The sequence below is a fragment of the Diabrotica undecimpunctata genome, chromosome 3 (assembly GCF_040954645.1).
Source record: "Diabrotica undecimpunctata isolate CICGRU chromosome 3, icDiaUnde3, whole genome shotgun sequence".
NCBI lineage: Eukaryota > Metazoa > Arthropoda > Insecta > Coleoptera > Chrysomelidae > Diabrotica > Diabrotica undecimpunctata.
Window position 1 is genome coordinate 60,221,623 of NC_092805.1, and position 26,233 is coordinate 60,247,855.

The following is a 26,233-nucleotide window of genomic DNA, read 5'->3' on the forward strand; positions in this document are numbered from 1 at the left end:
ATCTTAATAATTAATAAGAAATACTGTAAACCAAATGTAACTAAATAATTTTTAACGGGTTTTTACCCACATATTTAGTGGCTACATTCATGTACTCCTAGACACTGATGATGGAATGATGGATTCCGAAAACGTTTTGTCCAACATAGCCCGTTTGGGTTGTTAAATATACCTTTTACAAAGGATTTTAATAAATTTTTTAATAAATTTTTTAATATTTTGTTGGGTTCTTTATATTTTTAATATCGCAGATGACTTGTTCTCATAATATTGGCATCCTCCGTGGTTTCTAGTAACAGTTCTTCTCTTTTATTATTAAATATTTGTTATATGTTATTGGTTCATTAATGAAATTTTCCCCTGTTCTACATGTTTTAAATAATAAAACCAGAAATCTTCGGATTTCTATTTTCTGGTTTTATTCTCAGATGTCGCTGTAGCGTCTTTATTAAAGTGATTTTATTTCTACTACTCTTGATGAAAAAAGATTTTATTTCTTTTTTAGAGCTTCTTTACCAGTCGCTCTGATGAGTCCTAGTAGGATAAAATATTTTTTAAATAATATTTACATAATTTAAACTTAAATCAATTTACATTTCTCTTGTTTTATTTCAGGTGGATGTAAGCATGCTATAGCTCTTTTAGCGTGGCTACACTGGCATAATGAAAATCTATCAACAACTAGCCTGGAGTGTCATTGAAAAAATCCAAATTATCATTATTTGCTACTAGCCTAATTTTTTTGAAAACTAAGCAAATTTATAGTTGCGTCAAACGTAAGCTTGTGACAGTAGCTTTTGAATACTGAAAGCTTTCTTCAGTGGTTAAAAATCATAAACGTTCCGTTTTCTTTTGCTTACCCTATCTCGAGCCCAGCAATTTCTGTCCCCAATTTTCAACCTCCTATAGGTAATACCCTATGTGGTAGGCAATATAACCGCTACAAGATAACATTCTTTACATATCGCACTAATAATACAATAGTGTCGCAACTCAAAATGTTTCGAAATTGATATAACACTATATACACACGTAAAATTCAATTCCCTATAAGTCAATAAAACTGTCGTTTTAATAGTGCAATAAATTAATAAGAGATGGCGCCATTAGACGGTATTCATGGCTGACCGACTGTCGTCACCCTCCTCACAATATTTGTTATCTTTTACGTCATCTTTAGTTGCGACCAGTGATAGGGAACGCACGTGTTGCTTTGCTCATCATTTCGAGTTTCCACGGTATTTCTGAATCAGGTATGTAATTTTCATAGCTATATTTAGAGTTATTACATTCTTGTTGATTTAAACCTAACCATAACATTGTTATTTTTCTAGTTATTACACTATTACTGATTTACACGAGCACTTTTTAAATTAATATTTTTACTAACGACACTATTATTGGTTCAGTTTATTATTTTTGACATGCTACATTATTGTTGAATCATCACTTTAAATCATTTTTGTTGTTGTTTGTAAAACATTTATTATTCATTATCTATTTGTCGATCACCGGATAGTAATAGCTCATTTAAAATATGTAGCAGTGTTATTAAGAAAGCTTACCAACAATTTGATTTTTTTTTATTTAGAGTTACTACTTTAAGTTTTTGTGACATACACTTTTTGTGACATTCTTGCATCAATTACCTTTATACTTAATGTAATAATATAGCTCGATCAATTTTTAGGTTTAATATCTGAATCGTGGGCGATTACTTGTTGCTATGGCAACAAATACTGAGGATTGCGAACTGGAAATCTCTTCGCCGTCATTATTGTCACTGGAAAGTACAATAATGAACCTGGTGCCCAAATAGAAAACAGTGACTTTGGGAAAGTACAACCAACACCTATACCTTCACCATTTACCAGTCATCAAGTACTTCAAGAAATTGACTTAAACAGTGAAACAGGGAATGAGATGTTGTACTCTGTAATATATAGAAAAAATTATACAGGCTAATTGTGGTAGAGAAACTGGACCTTATATTTTATTCTAATAATTGTTGCGGACAGCATTTATTAGAATAAAATATTATAATAAAAAAAATTAATACGTCCTTACAGCAAATGCGTACGCAGTATATAAAATGAATGTCAAAAGCATAACCCATAAATTTCTGATTTGCGGTCACTCTCAAAACGAGAGTGTCAATGTGCATAGCGTCATAGAAGCAAGTAAAGCGTTTCGTAAAATCTGGTCCAGTGTATGTCCCACAACAATATATGGCATTAATTCAGACGGCTAAAAAGACAGGAAAACCAGATAGTGTTACTGAAATGACTAATGAAAAATTTTACAATCCGAAAATACTAAAGGAGAGTAGAGTAACAATTTTAATGTTAATGAGGAGCAAGACACAATAAAATGGTATGACAGTAAGGTGTCTCGTGTTGTAAACGAACATCCATTTACTTTCTTTTATAAGAACTCTTACGATGATGAAGATTACCAAAAAGTGTTGGTAAGTAGCTTATGACGAACTGAAAACCAGACTTCGTTATTTGCTAATGGTTTGACACGAGAGTACACAAGAAAGATATCTTTAACCCAAAATAAGAAAAGGAACTTAAAGGAATTACTTGACAAAAATGTAATACTCAGGAATTATCGTGAAACTTGCTATAAGGCTTTGACCGATTAAACATTAAAATTGTATTTAATAGTAATCAGTAATAATTTATTTTTAGACCGATTTAAACAAAGTTTAAATAATTTGTTTTTTTTAAGTATGTCCTTTTACTAATTTGACTACAAATTACTTAAATATGACTAGATTTCGTGTTCTTTTTCTGGAAGATTTATTTTGTTAAATATATAGATTAAGTACAAAATGTTCACGAATACTGTATTTTGTTATCTGTATCTGAATTTGTTTGATTATTTATAAACTTAATTAAAAAAAGTCTTGATTTATTTATGAATATCAAAAACAACAGTTCTTGGTAATTGTTAACGTGTAATATAATCTCTTTAGATCCAATGTTAACAAATACCAAGAATTAGTTCCCAAAATTGTTGTTAAGTCCAAAAACTAACGTAAACCGCAGAAAAAAATAGTAAATCAATTTGTAGTAACACAAAATATTTCATAAGTAATGTCATAACTAAAAATAATATTTCATTTCGAGCATTTTGCTTAGAGCAATACAGTGTTAACTCAAAATTTTTAAATAACTTCACTGTCAGTATTTTTATTTAACTAAGAGTACAAAGAAACTTCCTTTAATATTAATTAGAAACATATTATGCATTAATTTCTTTTTTACTCGCAATAGGAAATGATAAATGAGTTTTTCATTGATTCTGAAAAATCATCTTTTTTGAGTTACGACACTATTGTATTATTAGTGCGATATGTGTCGACCTATTTACGTACATATAAACTTTCCTATTATAATAACCATATTTCTTAAAATTTGCAACATAGTATACTGCTTATTCAAGCCTCACATATACGTTGCTATTTTTTACTACATCGTTTGAAAATATCTCTGGCTGAAGAAGACGAAATAAGAAGCCACTGGATTTATTGGCATTGAAAGAATATGTCCCGCTGACCTATCCAGCTTGTATAATCCGAATAAGAGTAAATTAAGTTTCGAAGGTTACATTTACAAAACAATTATGATGTACACCTACACGTAAACGAACAAAATGTCTACGTCAGTTATTTAAAAAAGCTTGTATATCCGTAGATAGGCATAAATATAAATATTTAATGATTTAAAACTCAATATTTACCCTTTTAAAAAGCGTGATGGAATATTTGCCAATCTCGCAATAAAATTTAGCTGAAAATTTATGTTGAACCTCGTTCGTTCGAAAAATTGTGCTCATAGAGTTGAAATATAATTCAAACACAGAATTAATGAAAGAAAGACTTCGCAATTATAGTGTGTGGTCCATACAATTCATGAGCGTACTGACTGTGAACAGGAGTTCTGTTTAGTTTAATGGTCATTGAATAGATTTAACCAGTTTAATCAATAGTTAAATCTAGTCAAATAAATATATACTACTCTCCAAAATTAACGCACCACCTAAAATTGACCATGATTTTAAAACTATACTAGCGGACCAACTCGACATCGAGTTTTTTAAATGAAATTTTTATTTTGCGAGAAAAATTAAGAGATCAATACAAACAATATAAGCAAGAATATACATAACATTCATCTATAATAATGCAAGTAAAAAGTGTATTAAATATCGCGAAATATTTCGTCGAAAACAGTGTTTTTTGTTACAATGTTATCATTTAGCAGTTAATTTTGCATGCTGATCACGAATCCGGTGTCAGATTTGCTCTATCTTGATGTTTTATGCGCGTTTCTGGTCACTTCCGGTGTTGGATCGCAACCGGAAGTACATATTTAGATTCGTCTCGACGAGACCTTTCGATCCATATGTACATTGTGGGGTCTAAAACTTAAAGTAAATTTTAACTTCCGGTCATCTCAAAACCGGAAGTGAATTTTTGTACCAAAAGTCTTTGTCTTGACAATCTCATACGTAATACTAATAATATTCCGAAAAAATATTTAAATTATCTAATATGGTTTTTGAGTAAAGTGGTGGACAAGAAAAGGGCTTAGCGTTTTAAGATATAAGATTTCTTCTGAACCCTTAATTGAATTTCCATGATTTATTTTTCACATTGTAGGTATATTTCTAGTTAATGACTATATTAATGTTTTTTTAGAAATGTCAACGTTTTACTTATATACAGGGTGTAAAAAAAAAGTTGTGTTTTTTCATCTAATTTTGCAACACCCGGTGGAATGTACTAGAAACAAACGAAACATGTTATTAATATTTTAAGATCGCTTCATTCTTTCTTCATATTTTGGTAAAAAAATCATTACGATACGTTTATTATCAAAAAAGAAAAGTATGTTCAAAGCATTGCGTGATTTTTTACTCTCCAAAATTAACGCCCGACATCAATTCTACCAAAATTATTAAGCTATTTTTCTTGTGTATCTTTGATTGGATTTCAATAAATTTTTTTGTTCATTGCAGACCTATTTCTAAGTAATTACCACATTATTGTTTTCTGGGAAGTGTCAATATTTCACCTAGATATGGGGTGTAAAAATAAATTTGATTTTTCATCTTATTTTGCAACACCCTGTGGAATTTACTTAAATTCTACATTCTAATCCTAATACTTTAAAAAAGTTTTATTTTTTTTTCAACATTTTCGCAAAAAATCATCGATATCTTTATTATCAAAAAAGAAAGTACGTTCAAAGCGTAACGTGACTTTATTGAATTGTAAAAATTCAACATTTAATTTCAAGAAATCTGAGCCAAGATCAATGTGTTCAGGCAATTACTTTAGCTGATGTAGGCTTAAGTTATCATGAAATAGGCTTGAGGTTAGGGGTATTTCATACTACAATATCACGAGTCATTCAACGTTTTCGAGAAACAAACGACCATACGAAACGGCGTGGATAAGGAAGAGAAAAACTTACAAGATCAGTTTATCAGGCTCCGTGCTATAAGAGAACGTTTACTCACAATGAGACATTCACAAATACAAGTGACAAATGTCAATAATATTAAAATGAGTAGAAACACTATATAAAGGCGTTTCGCTGAACAAGATCTGCTAATAAGGATACCAGTCAGAGCTTTAAACGTAAATCATTGTAGAAGTAGATTACAATTTGCTAGAGAGCACATTGACTAAAATGTTGATGCCTGGAAGTAAGTGCTGTTCACTGCTGAACCCTGGTATTGCTTATATAGCTCAGTGTAAGAGTTAATCGACGACCAAGAGAACACTACACACAGTGTAATATAGGTACGACCTATTACTTTATTTAACGGTGGATCTGTAAGGGTTTGGGGAGGATTATCTCTTACAGCGCAAACGGACCTTGTTGCTTTACGAAGAGATTTCTTAACAGGTGAAAGGTATATATGAAATTTTGTCTAACCGTGTAGTTTCATTTGCTCCTTACATAGGAAATAATTTTCTTTTAATGAGAATTTGTGTCTCATGTCTCTCTTGACGACGTAGAAGTTATGATGAGAGAGGTTTGGGATGCAATTGATCAAGACCAAATACGCTGCTTGATTTTAAGTATTCCTCGCCGCTGTAAAGAAGTAATTAGATGTAAAGGTGAAAACACTCGTTATTAAGTGTTTTTGGGAAAGGGCAATTGTTAAAGAATATTTAGGTTATATTTTCTTAGTCTTTATTTGTATTAAATGTCAATAAAGTTTATGTAAGTAATGTTTTCTTTGCTTTAAATGTTGATAAAAACTTTAATTTGTTACATTTAAAGTTTTGTATAATCTTTGATAAAAGAGATATCGAGATAATTTTTTCACGAAAATCTTAAGAAAGAACAAGTTTATCTCAAAATAATAATAAGATGTAGTATTTATTTCTAATAAATTCCACAGGGTGTTGCAAAAAACGATGAAAAAACACAACTTTATTTTTACACCCCGTATACGGGTAAAACGTTGATATTTTGCAGAAAACGTTAATACATTGATTTACAAGGAATAGACCTATAATATGGAAAAAACGTCATCAAAATCTAATCATTCGGTCAAAAGAAAAATAGCTTCAAACTTTTGGTACATTTAAGGTGGTGCGTTAATTTTGGGCATTAGTGTATATTGAAAGTTAGTATGTATGCGAAAAAATTTCAAGCTTTAATTTCAAGTAATTACCTAGTCAAAAATTTCCTAAACCTCAGCAAAAAGTAAATACAAGTATTAATTGAATATTTTACATTGGAAGAAACCACAATGAATTATAATTAAAATTGCCTTCTTTATTTTAATTTAACGTTTAAATTTCCAATAATAGAATTGTTCTTAAAATAAAATACTATTAGGTTAAATAAATTTGTCAGGATTTTTTGAAAACGATTTCCGGATTATAAATTGAAACACCATAATAAAACTAAAAACAAAAAACTGTGTGAGTTTATAGCCCTGTTGCTTTTATCTTAACGAATATGTGTTTCCCCATATGAGAAGTCTGTCTAGATACATAGATACCTTCGTATTTTATTTCGATTTTATGTGGTAGTTGGCATATTTGTTGAATTCGGCGAATTTCCTTTGCGCTTTTTGTATGTTAGTTAAATCGATTTTTTTTTAATTATGAATGTGTTGCTTGTGTGAGTCCATTTTAAAAGGTAAAAGAAATAATAAATTAGACTTACTCACAATCAATTTAATTTAACTATCCAGACGACTTCCAAATCCTCCCCCTTTTTAAATTTAATGTCTGTTTCGTTTCCTTTTTAAGTGTTTTCTGTGTGTCTTAAAGTGTCCTCAATTCTAATTTTAATCTTTTAACTTTAATTATTGGACTTTACAACTATCTGCCATATATTACAGCAATACTTTATCAAAGAAATTTGATATTAACAAGTTAATAGAATTGCACACCCACACAATTTGTACATCTAATCACATTCATTGTCTCACAACAGTCACCTTCTAAATAAAATCTTAATAAATAACACATATTTCATAAATATATCTCCGGAATAAATATAAATAACTTTTAAATAACTCAATGGTATAGAACATTACTTTCATCAAACAAACAATTACATTACACCTATCTCTACTTCATTGGATAAAATCTGTGCCCTCAAGAACTTCCCCGTTTACTGTCAAACAATTACAATAGCAAACTTGAGTTCTCCAAACAACAATACCGGATAGTTTGAACCATGTTCTTTCAACCATCAATTAATAGAGTACCGGCATCATTTATTTAACTTTGTATCGAGACCTGAAGATGCTTTGCATATTATAGAAAGCGAAACCGGTCGTCCGGATAGTTAAATTAAATTGATTGTGAGTAAGTCTAATTTATTATTTCTTTTACCTTTTGATTTTTTTTATTTAAACACAAAACCACATCAACCGCGCTGGATTATTAGTGGACTTAATAAATACAATAAATATTACATTAAATAAATTTGAATAACTTGATGTCTTTTAAATATCCGTGGGATCTTCCTTTTTCCATGAATTGAGGACAGTCAAGCAGGATATGTTTGACGATCAGTGCGTTAAAGCAGCTGAAGCAGATAGGTAGTGGTTCTTGTTATTAGGGAGTTTTTGTAACCACCTAACGTAACGTATCTCCCTATATGTAAAGAACTAACGTATCGAAGAAGATGAATGTTAAATTGAGAGTTAAAGTTCTGCACGCAACGTAACGATGGTGTTGCCCTCATCGAATTAGTGATTAACTAATAAATTGTCACTGCCAGTCTTGTCCTTGTCATTTAACCCTATTTTTGATATTCAAAATAAATAACAAATATTTTTTTGAAAAATTTTTAATTTTTGAGATGGATGCGATATGCGATATTAAATGTAGGTGCTTTTATTGATGATGAAGAAGACGAAGACATAGAAGATGCCCTTCTTCTCCACACGTTGCACGGCCGCTTTAATTTTGATACCATGTCTGATATAAAATGTAAAAATATTTTTCACTTTTGCATTAAATTCCACCTTTCTGGATGGTCGTAAGGGTTCTTGCCTACGACTTCCTTCAACAAGAACAAATCATCTTCATTGCTGAAGTGAAGTCGTTTTCTACTGCTTTCCATTATTTATAAAAATCAAAACAAATATACTTAATCACAAATGTAAAACACGTACCACGTGTGCTTATGAAATGTGGATGTTGAAATTTTGGTAATCGGGTAAGATCCCCTTGTGCATTCGGTTACCTTCGGCTCGATAGGGATGCGTATGAACGTAACGTACCAGCCCGTTACGTTAGGTAATACGTATCTACATACGTTAGTTCAGCCATTAATGCGCATGCTTATATATCAAAAAGATACGTTACGTATACGTATTTGCGTGTACAAAAACTCTCTATGAAGTATTTGTGTGTTAATGCAATATGGCCAATTCTTAGATGGTAAGTAAAAATTTGGTTTCTTCTGTTTGAAGAAGCCTTCAGGACAGCATTTATTTTTCAGCAAATTACATTTAATTTTGTACCTGATTTTTCCCAATGATTTTGCCATGTATTAGTACAGTGGATTTTAACCAGCTTCGAAATCGATTTTTATATTAAGCCAATGTTCTGTTTTGTGGTACACTTGAAGTATTTGTGGATATGCTGCAAGACGAGACAACTATTTATATATTACATATTATATATTATATATTATATATTATATATTATATATTATATATTATATATTATATATTATATATTATATATTATATATTATATATTATATATTATATATTATATATTATATATTATATATTATATATTATATATTATATATTATATATTATATATTATATATTATATATTATATATTAAATTATAGGTTATATATTATAAATAAAATATTTCATCGAGCTGTCCAAGTATATTCTTGCCTGCTAATTTAAAAATTTAAGCAATTTTCTTCTACGTTAATACTTTGGACAGATCTTTTAAATATTGAAATAGGATAATTACGTCCTATAAATAACAATTGTTTTCTAATTAAATTGCATTTATTAAAAATATATTAGAACTAAACAGCGTAAAAGTAAATATTCGTGAAATTGTGAAAAAAATATAACGATGTATTTAAAAAAAATTGTAATTATTTGAAGCTAGCAGAAGTGCCAAAAATTTTTAATTGTAGTTTGAGTGTCATTGTTTATTTAGATTTAGATATCGAGTTAATTAGTGCACTGAAGTATGCACCAGTAATATCAGTAGATGTAGAAAGGTCATTTTCTAAATATAAATACTTATTATCTTATAGTAAACATAATTTTTTAGTAGACAATCTGCAAAAACCTCTTATTGTAAGCAAGCAAGCAAGCTATTTAATTAAACCCAGCCTGTGAGACATGTTCACCTCTAAAAATTATGTTCGGGTGTAACAATTCATTGGAAGTATTAATTCGAGTAAAAACAGGAGTCACTCCACCGCGCTCCAATGCTCCAGACCATCCCTTTCCCCCCTATAGTATTCTGATGCGCGATAGGGGAGCAACTATCAGCCAAATGCTCTTCATATGGGAGTCCTCGGTAATCGAACTCTAGCATGGTTTCCTAACCGAATTTAAAACTCCGGACAGCCCATTTTCGCTATAATCCTGTTATCTTACTGTGGCTTATCCGCGAACTAAAATTACTTACTTGGGCCTCAAGTCTCCGCTCTGAGCTAGGCTCAGTTCGGCGACTTGGTGCTCAAGGGCTTGGGCCCTACGTGCCCGGGTTTTTAATGGTTTTTGATAATTTTTTTTGTGGCTTGCGCCGGTTTTTGTTAGTAGTTTTTTGATTTTTTTGGTGGCCGAAGCCGTTTTTTGTGTGTTTTTTGGAATTTTTTTGTAGGATAATTAATAAAAATTATTTTACTTGAAGTGAATATTCACACATGTTTCAATCATTTGAGATAACCCATTGTAGTAACTATTGGGAAGATAACAATTAATAGTTTTCCAATTGGTTACTATTTTATTAACACAATTATGCACAGTTACCAAATGAAGACATTTTTATTTAGTTAAGGGTGCTCGGTAAAAGAAGTATAAGTCAATTTAGTCAGCTTTTCAGGAGAAGCAAAATAATTTTATTCTGAAGCTAACTAATTGTCATATCGCCTAAATCGTAGTAAATAGAATTATTATATTTACCTATTTTCTTTTTAAATACTAATCTTGAACAAAGTATATTTTTTTAATAAATGGAAATTACAAAAAAAATGTGACTTATATTATTTGAACCACACATACCACATGACTTTACTATTTTGTTCAGCCCAAAATAGCTGTTGTTTATAAAAAAATAAATAAATAAAACATATTTATGCAATATTTATTAAAAAAAAACATATAAAAACATAGGAATAATGTTCATGCGGTTTCGGCAGACCAATGGCCACGTCCCTTAACGGAGAAAAGTATTATTCTGCGTCAGATGAATCTTCATCACATCAGCAGCATCAGTTGTCTTCAAATTTTTATAAAAATCGTGAAATACTAGACTTATCAGAGAAAAAAGATCCAAAATATCCTTTTTCTTCTGCGTTGATATAGCAAGAGTGCTTTTATACAAATTGCTGAGTACTACCCTAGCATTAGTTTGTCGTCTACGTAGTAGACTTACTGTCAGAAATGCCTCTTTTTTACCAAGTGATGTTTTATAAAGAATAGTTTTCATTTCTCTTATATAACCAAACCATTTCACATCAAATCAATTAAAAGGATGTCCTCTTGTATCTTTTTTACGCATTAGACAGTTACTTTTCAAAAGATGTGAAAAATTTAAGAATTCATTATGGTAAATTTCTACAACAATAAATTTCTTCTTTTTCCTGTACTTCTTACAAGCTGATACCAGTCATGCGGATGGCTAATTAGAACACTTAACCTTTTATTTTGTTTTCGCTAAATCCATAATCAATATCGCACTCCATATGACTGTGTTAACTAACCATGAATTTATGGTCCATAACTTCTAAATTAGTGTTATTTTGCATTGCTGCTAAAAACATGATAGCAACATATGAATTTTTGTTCTGACCACCGCAAGTATCCGAGTACAGGGTTACTTTGAAAATATGTGGTGGTAGTGATAATAATTCTTTATAAATACATGTGGCTACACTGTTACCTCCCCTTCCTTCTTCACCTTCGTACCATATGTAACATGGTACACTTCCTTCTCCATTCTAATGAATAGTTAGGTTATAATGTCCATAACTGTCTTTTGTAAAAGCCAACAAAAGAATTTACGTATGGAGTTAAAAAACACTGTTGCAAGTCAAATATGAGGCATCTAAAAGAACTATCACATTTTTTTTTATTTACAAACTGGCATCAGCCTGTAAGGCTATTAGCGAAAAAAAGAAAAAGTAATAACAATAATTGAACAGTGTAACAATTCAATTTTGTATAAATAGTTTATTGCTTTTAGATATTGGATAATCACTTTGGCATCGCACTTTAAGAATAGTTCTCTCAAATTCTCCGGGATTCCGAATTTAACCTTTCCGCGCTGTGTAACGGGCACTCCACTAGAAGGTGTTTTATTGTTAGCGGGGTCTCGCAAGCATAACACTTCGGTTGTGGATCCCTTGTTATTAGATGTCCATGCGTAAGGCGAATATAACCAAGCCGCAGTCGTGTGATGATAACCTGAAAAAAAAACGATTGGTGGAACTATCAGACCATTGTTGAAATATTGGTTTGATCTCAAGTAATTTTGCCTGTTTTTTACACCATCTGCTATTCCATATGTTGACTATTTTGCTGTGGAAATATGATTTGAGATCTGTCGCTGGAGTTTTTGGATAGAATTCAATAGTTGTGTCCTCTAAGGCTTCTCGTGCATATTTATCCGCCAAATCGTTTCCCGTGATTCCAACATGAGATGGCACCCACAGGAAAGCAAAGTTTCTGTGGTTTAGATTATCCAATTCTTGTCTAATAAGTTTGGCCACAGGATGGGGGGAATAGATTTTTGAGATGATTTCTAGAGAACTTAGTGAGTCATTAATTATTAAGAAATTAGTTTCAGGACATTTTGTAACATGACATATGGCTTTATATATTGCAAAGAGTTCTCCTGTTAAAATAGAATTAGTCTCCGCTAGTTTATATTTCTTTATTTCATCATTTATTACAAAGTCAGATGCTACACAACGTTCTGTTTTAGATCCACCTGTGAATAACTGTTTGAAGGAAGAAAATTGAGAAATTAACGTTTGATATTTAGAATTATCTGATAATAGATCCAAATTTATGTGAGGAGAAGACATTAGCCAAGGAGGGGAAGTTGGCATCTTGCTAGGATAGATTTCGGGGACTTTAATGTTTAATTCATTTATGATTCGTCTGCAACTTTCGTAAAAGGGAATGTGGGTTTTTGTGCGCTGGATATTCAAGCAGCAAATGGTTTGGTGATATTGTAAAGACTACCGCTTCGATGCATAAGAGAGCATTATTTCCTGTCTTCGTAAATCTAATGGTAGTTCACCCAGTTCGGCCTGAAGACTAAGATAGGGGTTGTTCCAAATGCGCCGCTTATTATTCTAAGAGCGTTATTTTGAATGGTGTCTAAAACTTTTAGAGTTGTTGTTAAAGCACACGAGTAAGCGTGGCATCCATAATCGATCTTAGAGCGGATCAAATTTTTATATAGTATGAGTAGAGTTTTACCGCCTGCTCCCCAGTTCGTACCAGAAAGACATTTCAAGAGGTTTAGTCTTTTTTGACATATAGCTGATATATATTTGATGTGGTCCTTCCAGGTTAGAGCTTGATCAAATATTAGACCTAGATATTTAATTGTATTTACATATTCAAGTGTTTGACCACCAAGTTTTAAAGTAGGTATTTCTTTTATCTGTTTTGGTCTCTTTGAGAATATGATGCAGCGAGTTTTAGATGAAGCATATTGAAAACCACTCCTTTTAGACAATGCTATAAATTTATCGAGTTGATCTTGTAATAATTTGGCCATACTCTGTATATTGTTTTCATTTAAGAATATTATAAAATCATCCGCCTACAATCTCGCTTGAATGGGTTTGTTCATTGATTTGATTATATCATTGATAGCTATAAGGAAAAGCGTCGGGCTGATTACCGAGCCTTGGGGTGTACCATTTGTTTGATACTTCACATTAGATAGAAGTCCGTTTACTTTTACCTTGAAATTTCTATTTGGGAGAAAATTTTTAATAAAAGCAAGTATATTTCATTGATCATGGGGCTGATTTTAGTGTTGAAATTATTTTTTGATGCCAAGCCATATCAAATGCTTTGTGCAAATCAAAATAAATTGCAATACATTTTTGGTTGTTGTAGAATGCGATATTAATATGTGATTCTATATCTACTAAATTGTCGGTAGTCTATCTTAAAGGACGAAATCCAGATTGTTCATTAATCAGTTGGTTATTTTCTTCCAGACACCACAATAAACGTTTATTTATAATTTTTTCTAAAAGCTTACACATTACACAAGTTAGAGACACTGGACGATAAGAATCTGCTTTGTTTTGTGGCTTATTAGATTTTAAGATGGGAGTAGTTATGGCTGTTTTCCATAAATTGGGAAATTCATGTTTGGTCCATATACGATTATATATTTTTAATAATATTTCTACTGCTTCGTCAGGAAGGTGTTTCAAAAAAGAAGCTGGGATGTCATCGGGGCCAGGGGATGTGTCCTTTAAAGAATCTACCATCTCTCTTAGTTCTCTGATTGTGATAAGTGCATTTATAGGTTCATTGTTGTTTACTACGTTAATAGGGATGGTTTCTTTTTGCTCTTTGTATGTTATGAAATCTTTATCAAAGTTAGAAGTTGTGGATGTTAACTTGAATGTTTCCGCTATTTTTTCTACGATTTCTGCATGGTTTGACGATTTATTTTCTACTTCCAATGAATCGATTCCTTGATATGAGCTAGTGCCTATTATATTTTTTATTTTCCTCCATATGTTTGTTAAGGATGTGTAATTATTGATCGTTTCTACATATTTTATCCAGGATTGTCTTTTAGATCTCGTGGTAATCAGTTTGGCTCTAGCCCTACATTCTTTAAGATTAATTAAGTTTTCTAGGCTTTTGTACCTTTTGTACGTTTGAAGAGCTTTTTTACTTTCCTTAATAGCTTCTTTACAATCTTCATTCCACCAGGGAGTTACTTTATCTCTTTTTATAAACTTTGTTTTACCTATCGCTTCTAGAGCTGCTTCCGTTATGAGTTTATTGAAATGTAGAATTATTTCGTCTATTGAAATTTCTAAGCAAATTTTTGATGATCCGTTACGGATAATTTCTTGAAAACTGCGCCAATCAGCTTTATCTAGCCTCCATTTCGGATCAGGTGTAACTGGCGTAGGTTTCATCGAGTGTTTTTCTACTAAAATTGGGAAGTGATCACTCCCATATAAATCTTTTTCTACATACCAATTGTAATTTAATTGAAGAGTTGGCGTACAGAGTGAGATATCTATAGAGGGAAATGTCCCTGTCAATAAATTTAAGTGTGTGCTGCTACCATCATTTATTATTGCAAGGTTTAATGTGTTTATAATCTTTTCAATCTTATTTCCAGTGTGTGTAGTTTTAAAGGAACCCCAGTTAGTATTGTGTCCATTTAGATCTCCCAAAATGAATTTCGGATTAGGAACCTGATTTATTAAGTTTACAAGATCTTGTTCTTCTAGGTTATAATTTAAAGGTATATATATATATATATATATATATATATATATATATATATATATATATATTACATATGTTGATCTTTTGTGTAGTGCCAATTTCTACAGCTACAGCTTCGAGATTTGTGATTAATGGAATTTCTTTGGATATTATTTGTTCCTTTACATATATTGCAACTCCACCTGATGCGTGTTTTGTATTATCTCTGTTTTTAAAATATGAATTGAAGGACTTTAGATTCATGCACGTGGAATGTTTAAAATTAGTTTCTTGAAGACAAATAATTTGTGGTGTGTATTGGTTGATTAATAGAAAAAACATAGGTAAACGAGTTTGAAAGCTATTTATATTCCACTTTAAAATTTTATTATACATAAATTATTATATATCGATTAAGCGAAAGAAAAAAAAATTTAGGGTTAACAAGTGGATATATCACTTTCAGTATCCAAAATGGCTAAATCAAGTTGTACAGCCAAGTTTTTCCTCAATTTTGTGCAGCGATATTTTGTTGTTCTGTCTTCTAAGTGGGGACGTATTTCTTCCAACATATTAATAAGAGCTACGGTGTCTGAAGTATATTCATTCGCAATCGTTAGTACATCAGAGCATCCATAGCAATTTTCAAGTAAACTTTCAATTTGCTGACTGTTAAGACAAAAGAAAGGATAGTGTTTATCTATATATGTTTTAATATTGTCTGAAAACTTTATGTTTTTTTCCGGTTTTTTTCTGTTTTGCTCTTTTTTTTCTGTTTTAAAGTTGGAATTGCAAATTGGGCATCCTCAGAAGGAGGTGATGAAACAGCAGAAGCAGTACGTTTATGTAAAATATTTTGTGTAAAGGAAGGATCAGACTTTGTATTATCAACCAAGCCGTTTTCGATTATCTCAGAATTCACAGGGGTATTGATAGGTTGAGAGAGGGGTGGATTTGACAGTTCTGGATTTTGAGTCGAAGATGACTCAAACATATATGGGAGTAAGTTTTGGTTTATTTGCGAGCTGTGTGCGTTGGCGGATTGTGAGCTGTTGGAAGAAGAAGTTGTAGTGATTCCAGCAATAGGAGTTTGTGAAGTTTGGGCAAGAGATATATGCTACCTGATTGAGTATTGCTTACTGTAGGTATTGTATTCAAAGTTAGTGAAACAGAAACAGTACATTGTGATGCATTATGTCCTGCTTGCTTGCATTTGAAACAATTATGGCTATCTAATGTTAAAAATAACCTGCTTACTACTCCATCTTGTTCTATTTCAATAAATTCAGGAATGTGAGTATTTATAGGAGGAGAAATGTAGATTTGTCTTCTAAAACTTAATATGTGGCTGTAAGCTGGATCAGTAGCTCCAATTCTCAGTGGAGTCATTATGGATAACAGTGTTAAACCTAAGTTTTGTAAATGTCGTGTAATATCTTCATTAGAAATTGTGGGGCTTACATTAGATACTAGCAATCTTTCTGATGGAGTAATTAGTCGCCGAGCAACTAGACGAGTGTTGTTAATTGTGATGGCTTCATTGTTTTAAAGAAGATCGTCGACAATTTTTTTATCTCTCAAATATATGCAAACTCGATTGTTAGATATACGTGAACAATATATTATATTTTGTGGATTAACTATTGGTCCAATCTGTAAGAGATAGTCTTGAATTTTGCAACCTTCTATCGATGGGAAAACTATCGCTTGATCTCTATTTGGTAATGGAGTGGAATTTTTAACTAACGCTGCTGAGTATAATTTAACCGTGCTGTTGAAATTCTTTAAATTAATATTGACATTTGAAGAATTTTGAGTAAAATTATCCATTTTTTGCTTAGTCCGCCTATGGCGATGAAAAACCACAGACAATAATTTGAAAAAAAAAACAACCAGTTGGTAGATAAGCACTTGCAACAGGTGAATGGAAAGATATTGATTTTTTGTGGATGTTGATAATATTATGATGTAAATTAAATAAATAATTAAATGATGTGTGATGTACTATTTTAAAACTTCACCACTTTTTTCCCAAAAATTTGTTTTAATATGATAGTTAAAAACTCATTAATATTAAAAATCAAATACTACGAAATTATAACGACGTGGTTACTCTTCGAATGTTCGAGTGAGACTCCACTATCACATTTTGCTTTTTCTATATCGTTACTCTTCATAATATATGCATTGTCTACAGCAGTGTGATGAACACTTATCTTATCTTCTAATTTAGTTTTATCATCTTCGCTTTCAGTAACTTTAAGTTGATTTCTCAGCCTATCACATTTATGGTACGTATTTACTTTAGGTTTTTTAAATGAAATGTTCAATTTATAAAACTCTCTTTCATAGACAGGCCTAGAGACAGTCGATTCATTTTCTTCACAGTATAATTTGTACATTTTCTGAAAATTAAGATGGCATGGTAAATACAACATACTACTTTCTCGTCGAGTATAATGATTCATATAGGGGAAAAGAATTTATGTGGGACTTCATAGCATTAATAGTTTCTTCATTATGCTTGTTAGCAGAAGGATCACTACCTCGCTGTTTATCAGTTATTTTTCCTAAAGTATTTAAATCCCTATTTGTAAGATCCAGTGTAATAAACATATTTGTCTCATCAAATGTGTTCATAAAATATTTTTTACAAACTAGAATTCTAGCGCCATTCACCTTTAAATGAAAAACATGATTCACTTTGCGAACTTTTTCTTTATCCAGATCTAAAGTCCTTTTTCTATTGGTCTTAGGTGGTTCGAAGTCTGTCTATAAGGCTAACAATATATGCAACGCGTTTGTTGCGATTACCCATAAACCAATATTCGTCGAATATCTTTTTTGTATAATTTCTTTTATTATTGCATTTATTTCTACAGGCTTCGAGATTTTTTATACAGCGTGCAAGTTTTACCTTATTTTTGCTGTTATATAAGCTTTTCCAAAGTTTCGATTTCTTTAACGTTCCACTCTTTTTGTCGTGAATAAATTCGTTCAATGTTGGAATCAATACTGGTATTACCTGATTTTGATCTCTTCTGTGTTTTCATACCTAGAATTTGAAACAGATTCCATTTTTTCTTCAATAGCACTGCTAGAGTCATTACTATTCGGCATGTAGTTTTTATCCTCGTCACTATAATCATCTGAAAAAATACTGCTATTAATTACATTTGATGCAGATATTAACCCATCAGTTATGGTATTTTCAAGCAGTTCAAAGTCACCTGTAAAAGAAGTAAATATATATTGAAATCTAGAAGTTTAACGAGTCCGGAGAGACAAATTGTTGAATAATATGGTTAACTTTAATAATTTTAAACATACCATCTGTTAAATTACTTTTAATAGGTATTAAATGGAGATCATCTGTGTTCAATGAAATTTCAAGTATACCGTTTACGTCATGTTTATCAGAAATACCCAGTCCATTCGCAATAGTTGTTTCTAAAAAAAGAATGAAATTAGTTAAACAGTTTTTTATATAATGAACAGAAATCATATTAGAACAGAAAGTGTCTAGTTTTGCCAGTAGCAAAAGCTAAAAATATGCACTATCCAACACCCTAATTAACAAAATATAACAAAATATGAACAAATACATATTTCTAAATACATATTTAGATAAAAAGTGCACTGGAAATATTGTTCTGAAGCGATTTTTTTTTATTAGAAAAAAGATGTCGCATCCACTAAAAGGTTATTAGCGACGGAACAAAATATAAATAACAAAGTTGAACACCTGTAGATTGTACAAAATGTTTATGGATCTGAGATAATTCACTATATTGTCATAGGAACAGTTGTGACCTAGAGCCTGTGGTAGAGCGTTTGGGATTTTGTAGCGCTGTCTTTCTTGGTCATATTCACTACAAATTGTTAAAAAGTGTTCGACTGTTAATCGGACGTTACACTAATCACATATGTGTGGATTTTTCTTTGTGAAAAGGTAGGAGTACGTTAATCTGGTATGTTCTAGACGTAAACGCGCAACCGCAATTTGTTCTCGTCTGTTGCGCGACGATGGAAACCACTGGATTGGAATTAGTTTGAGACCACTCATTTTGCCACAAACACAACACTTTATTTTTAAAATAAGCTTTTAAGTCAGTGGAAATACACTTGTCTATCGGCTCCGACAAATCACTTAAAATTGCCTCTCGTGCAGTCCTGTCAGCTTCTTCATTTCCTGTTATTCCGACGTGTGAGGGAACTTATAAAAATTGGACGCTTCTTTTATGTTCATCAGCTTGGGAAAGCTGGTATTTTAGCAACTTTTCAAAAGGATTTTTCGGAAAAATTAGTTTTAATGAGTTTAGAGAGCTAAGGGAATCTGTTTTGCGGAAACAAGTGAAATTTTTTGAATTGTACAACTGATTGGTCTTTAAGTTTGTCTCCTGTAGACAAATAATATCTGAAGAATATTTAGGTAAAAGAAGCTGTAGCATAGGGAGACGATGAAAAAATCCATCCATGTTCCATTAAAGTATCAAGTTGAATGTTGTTAACAAATTCGGAGGTAGATTATACTGAACAATTGTCTACAGAAGAGTCCCTATCTAAGTCAAAAATCTCTTTCCCTAAATGGTTGTGTAGTTTCTTTTGAAGTTTTGTAAACTTGCTTTTTGTAGATCTATCATTTGCATATTGCAAATCAATTAGACAAGACTAGTCTTTCTGATGGAGAGACAAGTCTTCGTGCCATTACAACTTCGCCGAGTACTTCTATAAAGCCATCTTGTGTCATGAAGTTATCTTCTACGGTTTTGTTTGCCAAATACATGCAGATTCTATTATGAGATAATCTAGATAACAAAATAATATTTTTTGGGTTGATTATTGTGCCCAAAAGAATGAGATAATCCTGCAGTTTAGAATTATCGATACAACTAAATACAATTGCTTGGGTCTTACTCGGGAAAGAATGTGAAACGGTTGATGCATAACTGTTTGTGATATTCGAACGTTGATTTACTGGACTGGTTAGATCGGAACTACTCAACGTTGCACAATAAATGGGCACATTTTAGAACAGGTCAATAGATTTAAGTACCTGGGATGTTGGATCGATAGCAGCCTAAATCCTGATCTAGAAATAAGATCGAGAATAGAACAGGCCAGAAAATCTTTCGAAAAATTAAAAAAACTGCTTTGTGATTCTCGAATAAAACTCGAAATTTGACTACGTTTATCAAAATGCTACGTCTGGTCGACTCTTCTATATGCAGTTGAAACGTGGACCCTTAAAACATCAACCGTAAATAAATTGAAGGCCTTTGAAATGTGGATCTACCGGAGAATACTCAAAATTTCATGGACATCGCATACCTCAAACGAAGAAGTGATGCATAGAATAGGCAAGGAAAGAGAACTTTTTAACACAGTAAAAGTTAGAAAAACATCATACCTAGGCCACATACTGAGAAATAATAAGTACCAATATGTCCAACTTATAGTGAAAGGAAAAATCGAGGAAAAGAGAGGCCTAGGAAGGAAAAAAATATCGTGGCTCAGAAACATCCGACAATGGACAGGGCTAAATTTTGAACAGCTAATAAGAACAGCTAAATACCTGAGGAATGGAAAGAATCACATATGAGTACCATCCATAAAAAGGGAGATAAATCGAAACCTGAAAACTATAGAGGAATTGCAGTTACTAGTAGTATTAGCAGAATATATGGGAAAATAATAAAAAATCGAATAGAAGAAGAATACCAAGATATGGAAGCCGAAGAACAGGCTGGTTTTCGTGCAGGTCGATCTACAATAGACCAAGTCTTCTCTATTACTCAGATAATTGAAAAGAAAGTTGCTCGTGGCCAAGAAGTCCATCTGACGTTCGTAGACCTTAGGAAAGCATATGATAGTATCCCGCTTGATAAATTATGGGAGGCACTGGGGAAAACAAATATAAATATAGAATTGATTGAAGCAGTAAAAACGTTGTACTACCAACAAACAACAAGAATTAAAACAGGAAATCTGATAACACCGGGATTCAAAGTGACTAAAGGACTAAGACAAGGATGCTGTATATCCCCAACATTATTCAAAATATACCTCGAAGCAGCACTCAACAAATGGAAGAAAAAATGTACGAATATGGGCATACCACTAATAGACTTAACTTTGTACACTCTGTGCTTTGCAGATGACCAGGTCATCATCGCACAAGACTCTGAAGACCTTAGTTACATGATGCGAAAACTACTAGAAGAGTTTACAGAGTGGGGTTTGGAAGTGAATATGGAAAAAACTGAGTACATGAGTATCGGAGGAGATCAACATAACCTTCTCGTAGAGGAAAATCAAGAGATCAAACTATGTGATAACTACAAATACCTAGGAGTAAAAATCACTCAAGACGGAAAATTAGATGCAGCCATTAAGGAACGAAATACACAGGGAAGGAAAGGCATAGCCTTACTAAACAGCGTACTGTGGGATAAAAACATCTCTAAAGACAACAAAAGAAGAATATACAACACCATAATAAAAAGTATCACAACATATGGATGCGAAGTGTGGCCCCTAAAAGACAGATCAGAGAAAATGCTTAGAGCAACAGAAATGGACTTCTGGCGCCGCTCGGCGGGAATCTCCAGACGCGACAGAATAACAAACGAGAGAGTCCGAGAAATCATGGGGGTTACACATAATATTGTTGATGACATCAAAACGACACAACTCAGATGGTACGGACACGTAAGGAGAATGCCGGAGAATAGAATACCAAGACAAATTCTTGAATGGCAACCAAGAGGTAGGCGAAGACCAGGAAGACCTAGAAGAAGTTGGAGAGAAGGAGTTGATAAAGAAATCAGAGAAAGAGAACTGGAAGACGATCTATGGAACGATAGAGTGAGATGGAGATTGGAAATCGGAAGACGTCGAAGAACGTTGTAAACCGAAATTATATATATATATATATATATATATATATATATATATATATATATATATATATATATATATATATATATATATATATATATATATATATATATTGTGACGATTGGGGTTTATAGAAAATAATTTATAAGTTATATACTACATAATATTAGATTTAAAAAAGTATTTGATTATTTTAAGAAGTTATATACTAGAGAATTTAATAAAAATATATTTATGTGAGGGCATTTTTAATAAATTAGCATATAATAATTGTAAAAAGTTGTATTTTAATGTTGTAAATATATTTAAGTGAGCCATGTGCATAGACAACCAACTATACAGTGAGTGATAGACAGATATACATACTCTGAAGTGACGTTTAAGAATATTTACGAATATAAAGTGGGGTTATAATAATAATGTTAGTTTAAAATGTTTAATTTATATATATTTAATGATTTAAATGTTTATTCTGATCTGAAAAGCCTAAATGTCAACAAAATTATTAATAGAAAAGAATGGAATTCTCTGGATCACCGGAGATGGCCATGTTTGCGAAATGGTTTGTTCCAGAAAATTCAGACATGTATTAAATAGAACTAAATAGAACATGATCTCTTACCAGATGATTCTAGAGCATCCGAAAAGATATAAATACCCGTGATTTGGATTCAAGATGCAGTTTTTAGTCAGAAGTCAGGCCAGTTCATTATGAAAGTTAGTAGATTCATTTAGTTAGTGAAGTAAATTGTTCAGAATTTTCAAGAAGTCAGTCAGAAAAGTTTAGTAAGAAATATGAAAGTTAGTTGGAGTCAGTGAATCAAGTACAAATAGTCCAATTGTTTAATATAGTGAGTTAAATGAAGATTAAAAATTATGCATATATTTAATGCACATTTATAATTATACACAAATAATTATTGAAGATTATAAAAGTATATTAGAAGAATATTGGATGGACATTGGAAGGAATTAAAATTATATTATGATTGGAGATTAGTATAAATCAACTTATAATAATTGGATATTGGTATATTGAAAAGAAGAATAAATATAAATGGTGTTTGCTGGTTTGCTTGGTGGTGTATAAATGCTGGTGAAGAAAACTATATCTTAAATTGGTAGAAGCTGATAATTGGAAAAAGTAATTTCACAAAAACAAGGATAACCGAAGTACGAAGACATTCAGTGGTGATTAGAATCTATATAGTGGAAAACAGTTCATTTAGGCATTCAGTGAAAGAAAGGTACAAAATTTTGTTAATATAATTTAGTTAGTGTTATAACAATTTCAATTTTGAAGATAGTTTGTTTAAATTTAACATTGTCTATAGAATTTAATTAGTTTTATAAGAACATCAATTTAAAGATAGTTTATTTTAAAGTTACATTGGCTAGGTTAGATATATATGTGTGTTTCATAATAGTTATAATAAAGATAATTTAAAAAAGTACTTACAAGCTAATTCTTTGAGAACCGCGATAAAAACCCTATATATTATATTATTAAAAATACTCATTGCTCATCATTCAAACAAAAAACACAGGCTTTTCCTCCACCCCTCTTCATCGTGTGACTTACGTGAGGAGGTTCATGATCTGAAAGTTACTTAAGCTGTCCTGGGTAATGGAACACCCTCTGTTTTTAATGACTGTGGTTATGCCACCTAACTGTAGGGGTAGCCACATCTAGGCTTTTCTCCCTATTTACTTTACTGATGAAGTTACTCTATCATGACTTCGGGACTTGAGTCCCTAAAAGAAAAAAGAAAAAGGCGTGTGGTTCGACCATAGAGCCGCCAGCCTGAGCTGACGACTCTTTGCCCGGAAAAGAGTGTGTGCTCGGTCACTCGGCCGCCGATTTGGTAAAATAAATTTTGTTCTCCCCGCCGGCCGAGTACCCGAGTGGGGTCCGGCCACTAAGCCCATGCATGCCGCACATGACCTCAGTGCTCGGATTTCGCGTGAAGATCAGCATTCAACTGATCTGCCTTAAGGGCCAAGTCCGCTAATGCGGTATATGAAGAGCCAGACGGGCCTCCATATTTGGTCTATGATGAAGAATTAATTTAATTTACAGTAAATGTAGAGTGATAATTAAATTTTTGGATGAAACCAAAGTGATTTAGACAAAGAGACCTATTTTTTTTTTTTTTGTGAACTTCCTTGGTGCTTCGGGACTATAAAATGCCTGGGCATCAATTCTTTCCTTTTTTCGTTATCCTAGTGTGTGCGTGAGGTGGGGTGTGCATTCCAAGGTGTATACGGCCATCACACACCCCGTGTTAATTGTACCGTCGGAAGGTGTGTTTACATTGTGTGAAGTCATTTTAAGCTGCGGCGGCGAAGGCCTTACTCCGACTTAGGTAAGTGACAAACCAACCGCATGCTACTATAAGCTACTTATAGCAGCTAACCTCACAAAATGATTGTACGGTAGTGTCTCCGTCCAGCTCGCGGAGATAAGAATACGGCCGGGGTCAGAAAGCCCTGCCTGTCGTAAGAGGCGACTAATGGGTAGGAATAGGAAGGTGGAGAGCCATCGCTTGAGGTGTCGGGTTGGTAGAAACGCACACGGTCGCTTCGGCGACACGGTCACCGGTCTACATTCCTAGTATCCGAGACGAGACTCTCTGTCTCTGTCTACGTGTGAGGTGGAAATTCCTCCGCCTGCCGAACCTACCCGCCCGTGGTGTGGGAGTAACGGGTAGGCAAGGTACTCACAACACAGGTACTACGGGGAAGGTGGAGCCCCCACGGGCCGCGTATAGTGGACGTGTCGTGGTAACCCCACGGGGTACCCCCACAGGGGGACCCACGGGACGTCTTGATACGCGCCGCGTGGCACCTTCACTTTGGTGGCGGACTCGTAGGGGCAGAGGTTTCGTTACGGGCGTATGTCGAAAGATAGGTAGCCCAGGGTCCTGCCAGGTCTTAGTATTTGGAGGGCACGCACTCATAGCAATGTACGGTAGTGTATATTTATTATTTGACGTTTTCTTTTCACCATAATAAAATAATAATTAGGTATGGATGACTTACGTAGTAAAAATCTAGTCGATAAACACTTTAATTTTAAAATGCTATTTAATAAACCACTTGTTTTTATTAAAAACTAGGAGTACAATATCAGTACAACTTAACCATACCTTGCCAGGGCCGGTCTCCCTCTGAAGCTATTTCTTTGAAGCATTTATGTAATTTACTATTCTTATTGGGAAATACGCCACAATTTAAAATATCTTGTGACGGATATTTTTAAGTTTAAGTTGATTTCATGTAATCTAATGAACTAGAATTAACTTAAAAATATTAGCAAAATCATTTTAAAGTCTTCTACTTTAAAATGTGTAATATATGTCTGAATTGCCAATATAAATGAGTCAGATTAAATTAAATTAGAAGAATTTATTTTTTTAGTAAGCCTCAAAATTTGTTTAATTAATTAATATTTTTTATTTAGAACCCGACATCTGAAGTGGAAATCGAAACGTCAATATTCTTTACATACAACTTTTTATCACTTTAACTTCTATTACTTGTCTAGACCTGCATATTATACTAAATAGCGTAAATAATTTCACAAATAACATTTTTACACTTACCTGTATTATTGTCAAAATACTCAACATTCATGTTTAATATCTTCATTATTTTCTTATTTCGTGATGACATTTTTATATTTTTCTGCGACCAACTTAATGGAAGTAATCTTTCTGTCCACTGAACACTTTTCTACACACCAGATTGAAATTTGAACCACCAAAGTTTTGCTACATAATATATATTGCACAGTGGTACAGAAAACGAACCACTCACTAACCTATTTTTATCAAGTTACACCTACGCAAGAAGTTTGTATTACTTATTCTGTCTGTCCCTATTAAGTGTTATCTTAATTCGTAAAGTTCCCATGGTTTAGTTATCAGCCAAATGGTTGTTTCTTGAAAATCTCGTGCCGAAACGAGTACTGTTTGCTTAGTAAGCTTGAAACACGTATCTGAAAGCGATTGTCATAGTATAAGTCAGACCGACTGACTTGGTTGTTATTCACTATAATTGGTCAAAATAAAACATATTGACATATACTATTAGAGCCAAGAATAGTTCACAAACTCGAAGTGTATAAACAGTATAAGTTGAC